General features: G+C 40.7%; 3 non-coding genes across 3 annotated transcripts; 2 read left to right on the forward strand and 1 right to left on the reverse strand.

Moving 5' to 3' along the window:
- The first annotated feature begins 510 nt into the window (after positions 1-510).
- trnaq-cug (transfer RNA glutamine (anticodon CUG)) lies at positions 511-582 on the forward strand. The gene has a single exon. It is a non-coding gene; the product is annotated as a tRNA-Gln (tRNA).
- Positions 583-3,202: 2,620 nt separating this feature from the next.
- Positions 3,203-3,274, reverse strand: trnaw-cca (transfer RNA tryptophan (anticodon CCA)). The gene has a single exon. It is a non-coding gene; the product is annotated as a tRNA-Trp (tRNA).
- A 7,267-nt stretch (positions 3,275-10,541) lies between these two features.
- Positions 10,542-10,623, forward strand: trnas-aga (transfer RNA serine (anticodon AGA)). Its single transcript has one exon. It is a non-coding gene; the product is annotated as a tRNA-Ser (tRNA).
- The last annotated feature ends 3,583 nt before the right edge of the window (positions 10,624-14,206 follow it).

Genomic DNA, 14,206 nt, shown 5'->3' on the forward strand with positions numbered 1-14,206 from the left:
AAACAGGTCCTACTGAACATTTGTTGGATCAGTCAGGATGGCCAGCGGTCCAAGGCGCTGCGTTCAGGTCGCAGTCTCCACTGGAGGCGTGGGTTAAACTCCACTTCTGACAACCAGTGTTTTCATCTGACTATGTCTGACACATGTATCGCTATTAAAGAATTGATCATTTCTTTGTATGTAAGAGGACATGATGTGCCCAAGACCAATTGCAAGTGCAGCGTTTGTGAGCATCTTTATTTTCCAACAGATGTAAAGTACCATGTGTTGTTGTACACAGTAGACATATCTACTGCTGTATTCACGTTCTGTGGCAAGTCCTTCCAAAAAAACCTGTTCTTGACTTCTTCTTCCCACATCCTCTGAACGCTTAGCTACTAAAAACCATGCTTAAGTTGGCAAGCCATTGTTTTTTTTTTCATCTTCATTGTGATTGTTGTGTGCCTTTAATAGCATACATGTGGATATTATGAAAGAAACTGTCCAGCAAACCCTTGCAACACTTTTAAGGGTTCCATGGTGTAATGGTTAGCACTCTGGACTCTGAATCCAGTGATCTGAGTTCAAATCTCAGTGGAACCTGATTTTAAGTTGGATGTCTGCATTAGCTTAAGTTAACTGTAAAGTCTTGTTTGTGTTGTAGTATCCATAGAGATTCGTGGTGTAGTACGGAACCATTGTCCTGACTTTTATGTATTATGAAATTATTGCCACCGTCTTGCCAGGACTCCCTGGAAGAAGAGTTACTGTAGCTCAGTGGATTGTACCTGGTTAATAAAGGTTAAATAAAATAAAAATTAATCTGTAATATGTCCAAACATCCCTGTCTTCATTATTGACATACTGGAAGTCGCCCATTTTAATTGGATGCTCTCCAGTTATTGTTGTTTGGTAGATTAACATTATATTTTCCTACTTTGGGGACTTTTCATTTCATTTCATTTCATTTTCTATCCCTGGTTGTATTTTCTGTGACTGCATGTGGTTTTAAATCTGTTGGAGTTTCTTCAGACTAAAGCAAAGACACTGATGATGTCATCCAAAAGAAACATAAAGGACGGCAACCTGTTTCCAGAAGACACTAAAGAATGACGGAGCAGCAGGAAAGAGCAGCTCAAATAGCAAACAGCTGATTTATTCATCTGACTCGTAGAATAACGCCAATGATTGACTTGTTTTAAATGTCTGGGAATGTGGAACAGCTCCATGCTGACTACCTGAAATAAAACAAGGCCATATGCTGATTATTGGGGACTGATTTGATGGATTTATTCTTCCTGTTGTGTCTCTGTTTAAACTCCTAATTTAAAGGTAAAGTCAGCGTCCACTAAAGGTTGTGTTGTTGCTGCTGACAGACTCAGATTATTATTCTAAGTGTGTGACAACATTATGGGATGGATCCCTACAGAGATAGACCTTTTAGTTAAAGAGGAACATCCTTTGAGTTTGGATCCTTTAGTTTCCAACCAGTGGTGATTGTAGGAACAGTGGAAAGATGAACCAAGATGGCTTGTCATATTTTGTTTTTTTCTATTGACTATAGTTGTGTTTGTTATTAACAGAAATCAACCTGTCAACATTTCTATTCATCATAAAGTTCCAACGTTAAGATTTTTGCCGCCAGTTCTAAATGGAACTGAACACGGAGTGGATTCCTCCCTAATGGCCGCTCTGCTGCGCTCCGTGCCCCCGCTGTCCGGTAATAGTTAAAGCAGATAAAAACCTAAAGAACACTCAAAAGCTTCAAGATAAAACTTACTTAAGAATAGGGTGACCACCTGCTAATAAGCCCAAGGGGGGACAAGTGGTATGTTTCTGAGGGACAATGTGGGACACTGCCTGGCGCAGCGGTGCCTACCCCCCCTCCCCCCCACGAGCAGACTCACTAATACTGGTTTACCCATTTCTAGCACATACCACCTTACATGGTATATTAATAATGCCCTATGCCCTGAACATGTGTAACTGCTGATGTAAGCTCATGAATAGGCCAACCAATGTGTATTTTCTAAATAAAGATTAATATTTTGAACATTCATACAATTATAATATAATTGACAGATGCACTTCCACTTACGATTTACTTTAGCTATTTAATTTTATATTTCCTTACAATTTATTCACTTTAAATACATAATATAAAATTATAGGACTAACAGGAATTGTAGTTTCTCAACACCACAGGAACAGTTTAAACAAAAGAGTCTTCCCAGTCTTCCTTGTACCCACCTTCTCTTTTTAACTGATGGTGGGGGGCCTGACTGCTCAGACTCGGGCTCTTTCTCCATTTTTTGAATTGGAAAGCGCGTTCCTAAAAGTCCCTTCCCAGTGTCTGGTATGCACGTGCGTGCGCTGTCATGACAACGAATCAGAGGGATTTTAACTATTTGGCTGATTTACAGTCATATTCTGTACATTCTGGCTGATAGTGACGTTTAGAAGTCAGAGAGACTAAATCCGTTCAGATCACAGATCATCTCCAGTCTGTTGTTAATTAAAATCAGCATCAGATCTCATGTAGAACATTCTGAGAGCTACAATTAAAACTAGAGACTGTTCCAGCTGATATGTGGGTCTGATTATATTTTATTAAATCGGAATCGCACCACAGTGTTTTTGTCACCTCCTCTTCTGAAATTGGCTGGAAACTGTCCGACTTTACCTCAGCTTTTGTCCCCCCCCCCCTACTGGCTGCTGCCGCCGGCTCTCTTACAGGCGCAGTTCATCCCGAACGAGTTGTTCGTTTGGCTGCCTCGGCTCCAAGATAGAGCGACCACTTTTTTTTGAGCAAGCATTGATTATGCGTGACACGGTCTCAATTTGCGGGACGTATGAATTGGGCTTCAACGCTGTGCGCGCACGCGCTACGCGGGACGGGTGGTCACCCTAGCCTGGACGCGGAGGGGTGTGTGTCTTCTCTCTGCTCTGACTGCAGGCTGTGCCTGCTGCGCGAGGCTACTGCTAACTGTGAGTGCTTTTGGACGGGAGAGGGGCTCACGGCAGCTCCCGTGGTTGAGCAGTCTTTTTCACCTCCCATCCTGTAGTCTACTCGCGCCCCCCAGGAGAGAGGGGGCGCGCCCCACCGGTTGAGAACCACTGGATTAAAATAACTTAATGATCCTCAGTGGGAAATTACAATTTACACTCAGTTACTAATCACTCACAGGGCTGAAATACACACACAAACTGCAGTAAGGACATTTGACCCCAACGTGATTTGAACACGCAACCTTCTGATCTGGAGTCAGACACGCTACCATTGCGCCACGAGGTCTGCTGATTAATGCAAGTACACATCAACTTTCGTTTTGATTAATGCATATGTGTTCTTTTTAAGGCATATACACATATGCATATATGCCTATACGTTATATGCCTCTACGTTCTTTTTGAGTAATACATACACATAATCTTTCTTTTGATTAATATAATTTCATCTATAATATTTATTGATCCCCAGTGGGGAAATTACAATTTACACTCTGTGTACACTTTTTCAGTAATCCCACACAGGCCTGAAATACACACACACACGCTCAGGATCTATTCAAGCATTAATGGAGAGATGTCAGAGTGAGTAGGCTACCAGCTGGACCAGCGCCTTGAGCGGTTGGGGGGGTACCTGGCAGTTACCAGGATGTGAAGTGGCATCCAACCACTCTGTAATTTGGTCCGCATGGGGACTTGAACCGGCGACCCTCCGGTTCCCAACGCAGCTCCCTACATGTGCCAACATTCTATTTTTTACAGTGACATATCTGATTGTAACGGCAAATGTCAGGAAATATGGAGAGGTGCATTAAGACATCTTTTTAAAGCAGATGGACTTTTCCTTAAAGGAGAATTCCAGTCAATTTCAACACGTAGCTCTGTAGTTTGAACATTAGGAGGTCTGTCAGTGGAGAGAGAAATGAAACCAATCGGTGGTGTCTACCCGTGTTATCCTCCTGCTAGAGTTAGCACCCAACAGCCTTAAACAGGGACTGTTAGTTTAAACCTGTTTTTAGCCTCTAAACAACCAATCAACCTCACTGAATACCAAACTGATTTTCACATGTTCTTTTGCTGCAAAGGTCATACATGTAGCTATGATACAGGACACATGGTTAGGTGTATTTTAATATTCATAGTGGGTAGTAATAGAATATTCTGATATGATATAAAGTCACTAGACGTCCGAGATCAAAACTGGGAACATAATCCCTGAAAATGGAGAAACACGGGGACATTTCCAGTTTGACTGTCAGTCTGATTAAAAAACCTAATGTTGTGTCTTTAAAAACAGAACAGGGACAGAGGTAGTTTTATATGTGATGTAGGCTATGATTGGTATTATGCAAATCACACACTATAAATATGGTAGAGAAGCAGAAACAGATAGTGGCAGTAAAGTCAGATATTTTAATTTAAATTATAGAAACAAAATGATTATATTATAAGAGTCTACTTGAAGCTTTTTTTATTTGTCTCTCTCTCTCTCACTCATACACACACACACACACACACACACACACACACACACAGACACACACTGTACTACCACGTTGTTCTGCATCCATCTCCTCCCAGCCCTTGACATTAGCAGCCCCACTCCCAACACACACACACACACACACACACACACACACACTAGGGCGGCACGATATTGACAAAATGTGATATTGCAATATTGATTATGAAAACTGCAATATCGATATGTTTTCTGATATTTTTACACGTGTAAAATTACAAAATAGATTCATAACAAATTAAACTATTTCTCTTACAACAAAAGGGTTATTTAAACTGACATATCAAAGTGGTCCAACACCCTGAGGGGTTGGGGGTTCAGTGCCTTGCTTCAGAGCACTTGGCAGTGCCCAGGAGGTGAAGTGGCATCTCTCCAGCCACCAACCACACTTTGGTCCACATGGGGATTTAAACCAGCAACCCTCTGGTTCCCAACCGAATGATCTACTGCCCCCCCCTAAACATTTGATCCCAACGTAATTTGAACACACAACTTTCTGATCTGGAGTCAGACACGCTACCGTTGTGCCACGAGGTCTACTGATCAATAAATATACACATCAACTTCCTTTTAGATTAATGCATAAACACATTAACTTTCTTTTTATTAATGTATATACACATCAACTTTTGTTTTGATAAATTTATAAACATCAACTTTTGTTTTGATAAATTTATAAACATCAACTTTTGTTTTGATAAATGCATATACACTAGGGATGAGCGAGTACAGCATTATCTGTATCTGTATCTGTATCTGTTTACCACATGAATTATCTGTATCCGGATCCGTACTCGGACTGGGCGGGGCCTAAACCGGAAGTGGTCAGATTTAACCCGGAAGTGGGTCGGGTTCTCTTGAAATGTGCGGGGCTTTAACCGGTATGTTATTTAAGCATGCAATTGATATGAGTTGATCAGAAACTGTTATATTTATTGCTGATTTGAAAACTATTTACATGACAGCATCGAGCTTCAGATCAATGGTGTTGTCATGGTAACAAACAAACTATATACAGAACGTTTTGCAACAATTAATACAACACATGCGGTTGCAATTATGAAGTAAAATGTAATGAACAAGAGTTTTCATACTCAATATAACTTTCTTTTTTAACTTTTTATTTTTTTATGATCAGTGTGATTTTTTTTGTTTTTGGTTCTTTTTTAGTTTTTTTATTTCCACACCAGGTATGTGTGAAATGTGTGTGTGTGTGTGAGCTGACAGTTAAAAAAAAAAATCTCCGATGGCAGAGACGCAACTGGAGTTGCATTTAAAACAAGCAGCATGTCTGAAACCCACGTTCACCAGAAATCTACTGGTTACTATGTAAGGACTACAAACCCCACGTTCACCAGAAATCTACTGGTTACTATGTAAGGACTACAAACCCCACGTTCACCAGAAATCTACTGGTTACTATGTAAGGACTACAAACCCCACGTTCACCAGAAATCTACTGGTTACTATGTAAGGACTACAAACCGAAGTTAAAAACAAACCTGAAGCTGAAGAAACCCTAAACGTTAACGGAACAGATCCGCAGACCGAATTGACTTACGGAGCAGGAGAGAGCGAGAGAGAGAGCGAGAGAGAGAGAGAGAGAGAGCGGCCGAGGGAGCGCATTTCTCCATGTTCTGTGTGTGTGTGTGATTGATCCGAGCGGGTTTGTAGGCGGGGGGGGGGTGCTGTGATTATCACAGAACGCTGCGCGGCCAGTTGAGGAGTTTTATTCAATCCGAGCACGGATATTGACTCATATTACTCGGATAATACTTGTACTCGGCAGAAGTGCTTTATCCGTACCGGATTCTCGTTTCAGCCGGGTACTCGGATCATCCCTAGTATATACCTTCACAAAAGTGCTTGTTTTGCCACTGAGAGGCTCTGATTATTATTCTAAATTTTTGACAACTTTATGGAAAGGATTTAAGTAGGTTGACCTTTCTGTTGAAGAGTAAGATTCTTTTTTAAACATTAAAAAATCCACGTAATTAAAATTGCTAAATCCATCAGACTCCATGTAAATAAACAGTAATTTTAGCATCGTAAAACACGCACTTCATTCAAAGTCGAAAGAAACTAAATAAAACTATGAAAAGCCGTTTGGGTCATCTTTTCACTTCTCCAACCATCACAGCTCTAGTTTTGGTTTAATAAACTCCTAGTTACCGACCTACAGGTGAAAATATGTCTGCTCTAAACACGTTAAATTAATTTACACATGTATAGTGTGATGTGTATATTCTCATAATGTATTACAATATGTTTTGTTTTCATCCCTCAAAAATAAATACAAATAAAATGATAAAGTCTTATAGACTGGAATTTTCTACGGTGTATGACATCACAGCATTCTATAACACATCTAAAGAACTACTGGCCAATCAGCTGTGAGTTCACGATGACCTCATGAGTGAGGTCACAAAACGTCCATAGAGGACCTTATAAGTACAAGCCATGTTGAGTCTTTAAGTTCAGGGTCCTGCTCCGGGTAGCTGGAGGCCAGCGGCTTCGGCAGAGACTAGGCGCTGCGAAAGCAGTTGGTCTTTGGAGGCCTCGCTGCCAGAAGACTAGGACCAGATGCTGCTAAAGCAGTTGGTCTTTGGAGGTCTCGCTGCCAGAAGACTAGGACCAGATGCTGCGAGAGCAGTTGGTCTTTGAGGCCTCCTCGTCTGAATCCGCCGACCTCCAGTCAGCCAGAGCAGAGGGCCCGACCTGCTCCGCTGAGGAACAGATACCAGCTCTGGGGGCAGGGGTCAGGGACCAGGGTAAGTGGTTTAGAAAGGTATTAGGGATCATGAATGTGCTTCAGCAAAACTAAAAACAAGTCTGAAAAAAAAAGCCCATAGTGTCACACCACCTTGTGTGTGTGTGACCTCTCAGGTCATCTGGGACAGGTCTACTTTCTGTCCCCAGAGTCAGAACTAAACAGGGTGAAGCAGCTTTCAGTTTCTATGCTCCTCATATCTGGAACAAACTCCCAGAAACCTGTAGATCCGCTGCTACTCTCAGTTCTGTTAAATCAAGGCTGAAGACCTTTCTTTTTGATGCTGCCTTTCTTTACATGACTGCTCATTTCTTTAAATTTCTTATGCTGCACTGTAACTTTTTTTCTTGTGTTTTATGTGTCCTAATGTTTCTATTTTGTTTTTAACTGTCTATTCATGTGTTTTATCAGTTTTTAATGCTTATGATTTTTAACTGTTTGTACTTGTGTTTTATCTGTTTAACTGATTTTATGTAAAGCACTTTGAATTGCCCTGTTGCTGAAATGTGCTCTACAAATAAAGCGTGTGTGTGTGTGTGTGTAAAAAATGAAATGCTTTGGACTTTTAATTGGCACTTTAGGGATTTATGGCTTAGACCAATGCTGTTTAGGTAATATTTTATGTTTGTCTGTGATTTGTCCTCAGACCTGCTGTACTTTCCTATGGACTATGGGATCAGGTCAGAGTTGACTGTGGGAAAAAGTTTTATCTGGCATTATTCATACAGGAAAATCTGGCAGAATACAGACACAATACTAAAAGGCAGCCTTACCGTCAGACTCCTTCTACAAGGGTGAAATGAATGTTTTGTTAAAAATTAATCCAGGTTTCTTGCAATTGCATTTCTAATGAAGGCTGGCAGACTTACACTATCCTTAAAAACCTGCACAGATCCATGTGAATGAGAGAATGTGGTGGGAGGTGAATCCCAGAGTCAACTACCCTTTGAAGACAGCTTTGGTAGAGCTGGGGGACCAAGAGGAAGTCAACATAGAGGACAAAACATCAAAATATTATGTGTCAAACCAAAGACATGCCAGCTGGCTAGGATTGGCATCACAAAAGTCACAGAGGCATGGAATGCACACAGGATCCCGGGTATAATTAATTTAATATTACTGACTACATTACTTACATTACATAACTTTTTTTTTGTAATATTTTTATTGTAAATATGCACAACAATACTTACAGTCACAGATACAATTTATCTTTTTTTTTTTTTAAACATACAGTGCCTTGCGAAAGTATTCGGCCCCCTTGAACTTTTCAACCTTTTGACACATTTCAGGCTTCAAAAATAAAGATATACAATTTTTATTTTTGTGAAGAATCACCAACAAGTGGGACACAATTGTGAAGTGGAACGAAATCTATTGGATATTTTAAACTTTTTTAGCAAATAAAAAACTGAAAAAATATATCGGCCCCCTTGCGTTAATACTTTGTAGAGCCACCTTTTGCTGCGATTCCAGCTGCAAGTCGCTTGGGGTATGTCTCTATCAGTTTTGCACATCGAGAGACTGAAATTCTTGCCCATTCTTCCTTGAAAAACAGCTCGAGCTCAGTGAGGTTGGATGGAGAGCGTTTGTGAACAGCAGTTTTCAGTTCTTTCCACAGATTCTCGATTGGATTCAGGTCTGGACTTTGACTTGGCCATTCTAACACCTGGATACGTTTATTTGGGAACCATTCCTTTGTAGATTTTGCTGTATGTTTGGGATCATTGTCTTGTTGGAAGGCAAGGCAAGGCAGCTTTATTTGTAGAGCACATTTCAGCAACAGGGCAATTCAAAGTGCTTTACATAAAATCAGTTAAACAGATAAAACACAAGTACAAACAGTTAAAAATCATAAGCATTAAAAACTGATAAAACACATGAATAGACAGTTAAAAAAAATAGACACATAAAACACAAGAATAAAAGTTACAGTGCAGCATAAGAAATTTAAAGAAATGAGCAGTCATTTAAAGAAAGGCAGCATCAAAAAGGAAGGTCTTCAGCCTTGATTTAAAAGAACTGAGAGTAGCAGCGGATCTGCAGGTTTCTGGGAGTTTATTCCAGATATGAGGAGCATAGAAACTGAAAGCTGCTTCACCCTGTTTAGTTCTGACTCTGGGGACAGAAAGTAGACCTGTCCCAGATGACCTGAGAGGTCTGGGGGGGTCATAGTGTAGTAGCAGATCAGAAATATATTTTGGACCTAAACCGTTAAGTGATTTATAAAGTAGCAAGAGTACTTTGAAATCAATTCTTTGAGACACAGGAAGCCAGTGTAAAGACTTCAGAACTGGAGTGATGTGATCCAGTCTCTTGGTCTTAGTGAGGACTCGAGCAGCAGCGTTCTGAATCAGCTGTAGCTGTCTGATTGATTTTTTAGGGAGACCTGTAAAGACCCCGTTACAGTAGTCAAGTCTACTGAAGATAAAGGCATGGACAAGTTTTTCCAAATCCTGTTGACACATAAGTCCTTTAACCCTTGATATATTCTTAAGGTGATAGTAGGCTGACTTTGTTATTGTCTTAATGTGGCTGGTAAAGTTCAGGTCTGAGTCCATGACTACACCCAGATTTCTGGCTTTGTCTGTTGTTTTTAACATTGTTGTTTGAAGCTGAGCGCAGACAGCAAAAGGCTCTTTATTCTTTATTCTTTATTCTTTATTTGCCATTGCCTACATTTTAAATGTCTGTCTGCCAATAGGCCTAAAACATATATAAACATATAGCTTATTTCTTGTGACAGAGACTGGGACTCCAGGTTAATAAGATTCTGACCGAGTAGCAAGATATGAATTCAAGTGGGATTTTGTGAGAAGTCTGTGTATGTTCCCATCCAATTAGATTCAATTTGGTATTGATGATCAAAAATAATAACTAACTCCTGTGAAATTATTTGAAACTTAATGAGGACTAGATTAGGATTTAAAAAGATTTAAAGCTGAATCTGGTTTTCAATTTGGCCCAGGTGTGTCTGTTAAAACACCAACGGAGTCAACTTCTCTCTGTTGATGCTTTGTTACAATCAAGCATCAGGATAAAGATGGGGGGGGGGGGTTAGCTCTGCTAAGGCTGTGTGTGTGGTAATAAAATAAATAAATAACATTGTAATGGCTACCATACACAATGCATAGGAATCATACAGTGAGGAAAATAAGTATTTGAACACCCTGCTATTTTGCAAGTGCAGTTTAGGCATTATATGGTGTGTTGAGGTGCTACATGAACATTTCTGCAAACAGTCATAGCACTGCTTATTACGTTGTTGTGGCCGAGTGGTTAAGGTGATGGACTAGAAATCCATTGGGGTCTCCCCGTGCAGGTTCGAATCCTGCCGACAACGAGCGCTGTTTTTTAAGAGTGGTAGCAAACCAATGACACATCAAAGTATTCCAAATCGCAGATGTGCCTTCATAAACAATATTGTGTTATCTCATAACTACTGGAAGCAACCAGTCTCCACCAATGTATTTCTTATCAATCTGTGTTACAAGATTTGCAGTGAACGTTGTATTGTCCAGCAGAAAGGCAACAGGTGTGTTACTTTTCAACTATGATTTATATCGTAGCAGTGCAAGCATTTTGCCCAGGTTTGATTTCAAGCCACCGCATATTTCAATTTCCTTGCGGGAGTCATCCCAAAAGGATTAATAAAGATAAGTCTAAGTCTATCTCAGAAAAAAGTCAAAAGAATTTCAAAATCTTCAGGGGATGTAGCTCAGTGGTAGAGCTCATGCTTTACATGTATGAGGACCTGGCATCTCCAGCAGGTATTATGGTTGAGTCTTTAAAAGAGCTGCAACAGATATTACCTCCTGTGGTAATCTGACTGGTAGACAGCACAACAAGCACTTTGAACGTACATGTTTTACAGTTTCTATTTACAGTATTTATTACCTGTAGTGTAGTATATTTACTGTATTACACTCCAGTTTTTATGGGTGTTACAGCGGGAATAAAGGAGTATGAGCACTGTAGTTTCTTTTTTTATGGATGAAATAATCTCAACATGCCATTAAATTTACTCTTCAGCAGGTGGAGACATTTCACTTCAGACACTTGCAACATCAGATGCTTTGTTAAACATCAACAGACTGGAAATAGACTTGATGCTGATACAAAGCACAGGAATTAGAAGAGGATGGTTTCAATCCCTCAACCTCTGGGTTATGGGCCCAGCACACTTCAGTGTCTGTGATTGACATTTTGAGGGGAGATTTGGGAACCTGTGGCAACTAAGGTTCCAACAGCTTACGGGTAGTAAAGTTAAACATTTGGTAGACCTTGCAACTATCTTTTATTTGAGCTCCCTGATTACTCACACATTGATTATTCACATGTAAGACTTGTGATTGGCTGGTGTTTAAAAAAAAAGGGCATTGTGAGTACAGCTATAAACATCAGTAAGGAGTCTACCAAGTTGCCTCTTATCATTTTAGTTTGGACACCCAGTGAGGCTTACAATGTAAAGAGAGGAGCCTGGTTGGGCTAGAACTCTCCTCTGCTGGATCGGGCTGTACTGCACCGCCTAATGAAAATATACACCCTTGACATATGGATAGTCCTAATATTAATATACAGGCTTATATTGCAATCTCGTCACCCTACATGTAGGTGTACCTATATTTAAATAAACACACAGTAGCAAAGCTTATGCAGTGTTTTTTAATTTTACCTGTGTTTTTTTCTGTGAGGGACAACTCTGTCCGGCTTATTTATGTAGCATGGAAGCTAGCGTTAGCTAACTAGCAGCCAGCCTGCTTCTAAACAAATACTTTTTAATTATCTCAACACTTTTTAACAGTCAAACTGAAACACTGGCGGTGAGCTCCAGGTCCTGCAGCTGCAGACGGACATGGATAGCTTCAGACCCGCTCACCACTAGTGTTGGTGGATTAGCAGGCTAGCGTTAGCAAACTAACACCGCTTATAAATAAATACATTTTAATTATCCTAACACTTTAAACAGTCAAACTAAAACACTGGCGGTGATCTCCAGGTCTTGCAGCCACGGACGGACCGCCATCAATGGGTATAACGCGTGCATTTTAAATTACATTTTTATTTTTTTTAAGCAGGCTGGTTGGTTAGTTTGCTAACGCTAGCTTGCTATTCCCCCAACACTGGCGGTGGGCTCCCGGGGGGTTGCGCCGCTGCTATCGGGTCTGGAGCTTTCCATGTCTCGCTGGAGATCAGATCCCGTTGAGGTCGGCAGCGGAGATTTCTAGCGATCTTTCCCCGCTGGCCGAGCCCCACTGACGGCGGACCGTCTGCGTCTGCAGCACCTGGAGCTCCAGTGTTTCAGTTTAACTGTTAAAAAGTGTTGAGATAATTAAAGGTATTTACAGTATTTAGAAGCGGGCTAGATGCTAGTAAGCTTATGCTAGCTTTCATGCTACATAAATAAGCCGGACAGAGTTGTCCCTCATCTGAGGATAAAAACCCTGCTGGCCCCTCCCCCCATCCTGTTGGCGCAGAGCTCCACAGACTAAGTCCACAGGTACAACTTAGTTTTGCACCAAATGTATCGCAAGAAGTGTTGCAAAAGTCGAGGGCGCAGACTCGCCGCTGTGGAAAAGTGACTGAAGTGAAAAAAAAATGAAATAAAGTACAAGTACAGAATTTTTTTCTACAAGCTCTCAAATCATATTCTCTAAGTGCTCACATCACATCTACGCGCTCTCACATTTGAACCATATTTACCTTCATATTCTTTGTTGAACTTTATTGCTTTACAAACACCAAAGCAAGTAAGCGCTGTGACTAACATTACTCTTCTGAAGTGATTTTGGAGAGGGACATCAGGTAGAAATACTCTGGTTGACTAGCATGACACCATTGTATTCATATAATAATCAATCCAGGTTAACGTGAATGACAGTGACTGCATGTTGCTTCCTCTAAATTTCAGGTTGTGGTCGACTAGCGAGGCCAGCTCGTCAGTTTGATAAACTGACCAGACCTGCATGCCTCTTGTTTCTTTGGGCTAGTTGTATTAGCTTTAGCCTGGCTGGTAGCAGCTTTCTGCTTGTTTCTTTAAGCTAACTATATTAGCTTTAGCTTGGCTGATAGCAGCTTTCTGCGGTGGGAAATGGCCGGGAGACGTTGTGATTATGTTGCATTAATCAGGGGGTTTAGTTTGTATTTGAGGAGAACATAAAACCCCAACTACTGTAGCGTCACTCACTACCCATCAAATACTATGACATCACTGTGTCAGAGGCAGCTGTTGCCAATGGTAGGCTACTTTTCTACACACGGAGAGCCTCACTTCCCATAACAATAAACCCCATCGGACTAACGTCACATCCACACGTTGCCCACATGGCTACCTGTCTTAAAGGGTAACGGTCGGATGGTAATAATCATGTAAAGGAGAAACGGTGAAAGGTTACTTTTCTATCAAGCAGCAAAAAAGTATTAGCGTCAACATCGTAACGTCCTGCAATGTGACTTTCGCGCATGCGCACATCGCGATGTTGATGCTAAAACACAATATTGTTCAGCCCTAACTGACGGTATACTTCAGTAAGCTAGTTTGCCACTTTTATCTTGGGTAATGCCACATGTAAGTATATCTTAGTTTATTTAGATACCCAACATAGGTTATACTACGTACACTGTATAACAATACATTACGTGTTTCTTTATTTCATCTTACATTTTTGCTAGCCTGTTGTGTAGTTATATTGTTTTTACAATTATCTTTGTTTAATATCTGTGACTCATTACTATCTAAGTAACTGGTCATTGTGTTTTCTCCCAGTTTCACCCTTTGTTACTCAAATAAACGTGTTACAAGGATTCCAGTCGCCAGTGCTTGATGGTGGAAGGTGTTTAGCTGCTGGTCAGATTGCACAGCGTTACGTACGTGAAGGACAAGACATATTTCATGGTAAGTATTTCCAGGTGATCTCTGCACCTCT

Source organism: Etheostoma spectabile, unplaced genomic scaffold (genome assembly GCF_008692095.1).
Source record: "Etheostoma spectabile isolate EspeVRDwgs_2016 unplaced genomic scaffold, UIUC_Espe_1.0 scaffold00018497, whole genome shotgun sequence".
In the NCBI taxonomy this organism is placed as follows: domain Eukaryota; kingdom Metazoa; phylum Chordata; class Actinopteri; order Perciformes; family Percidae; genus Etheostoma; species Etheostoma spectabile.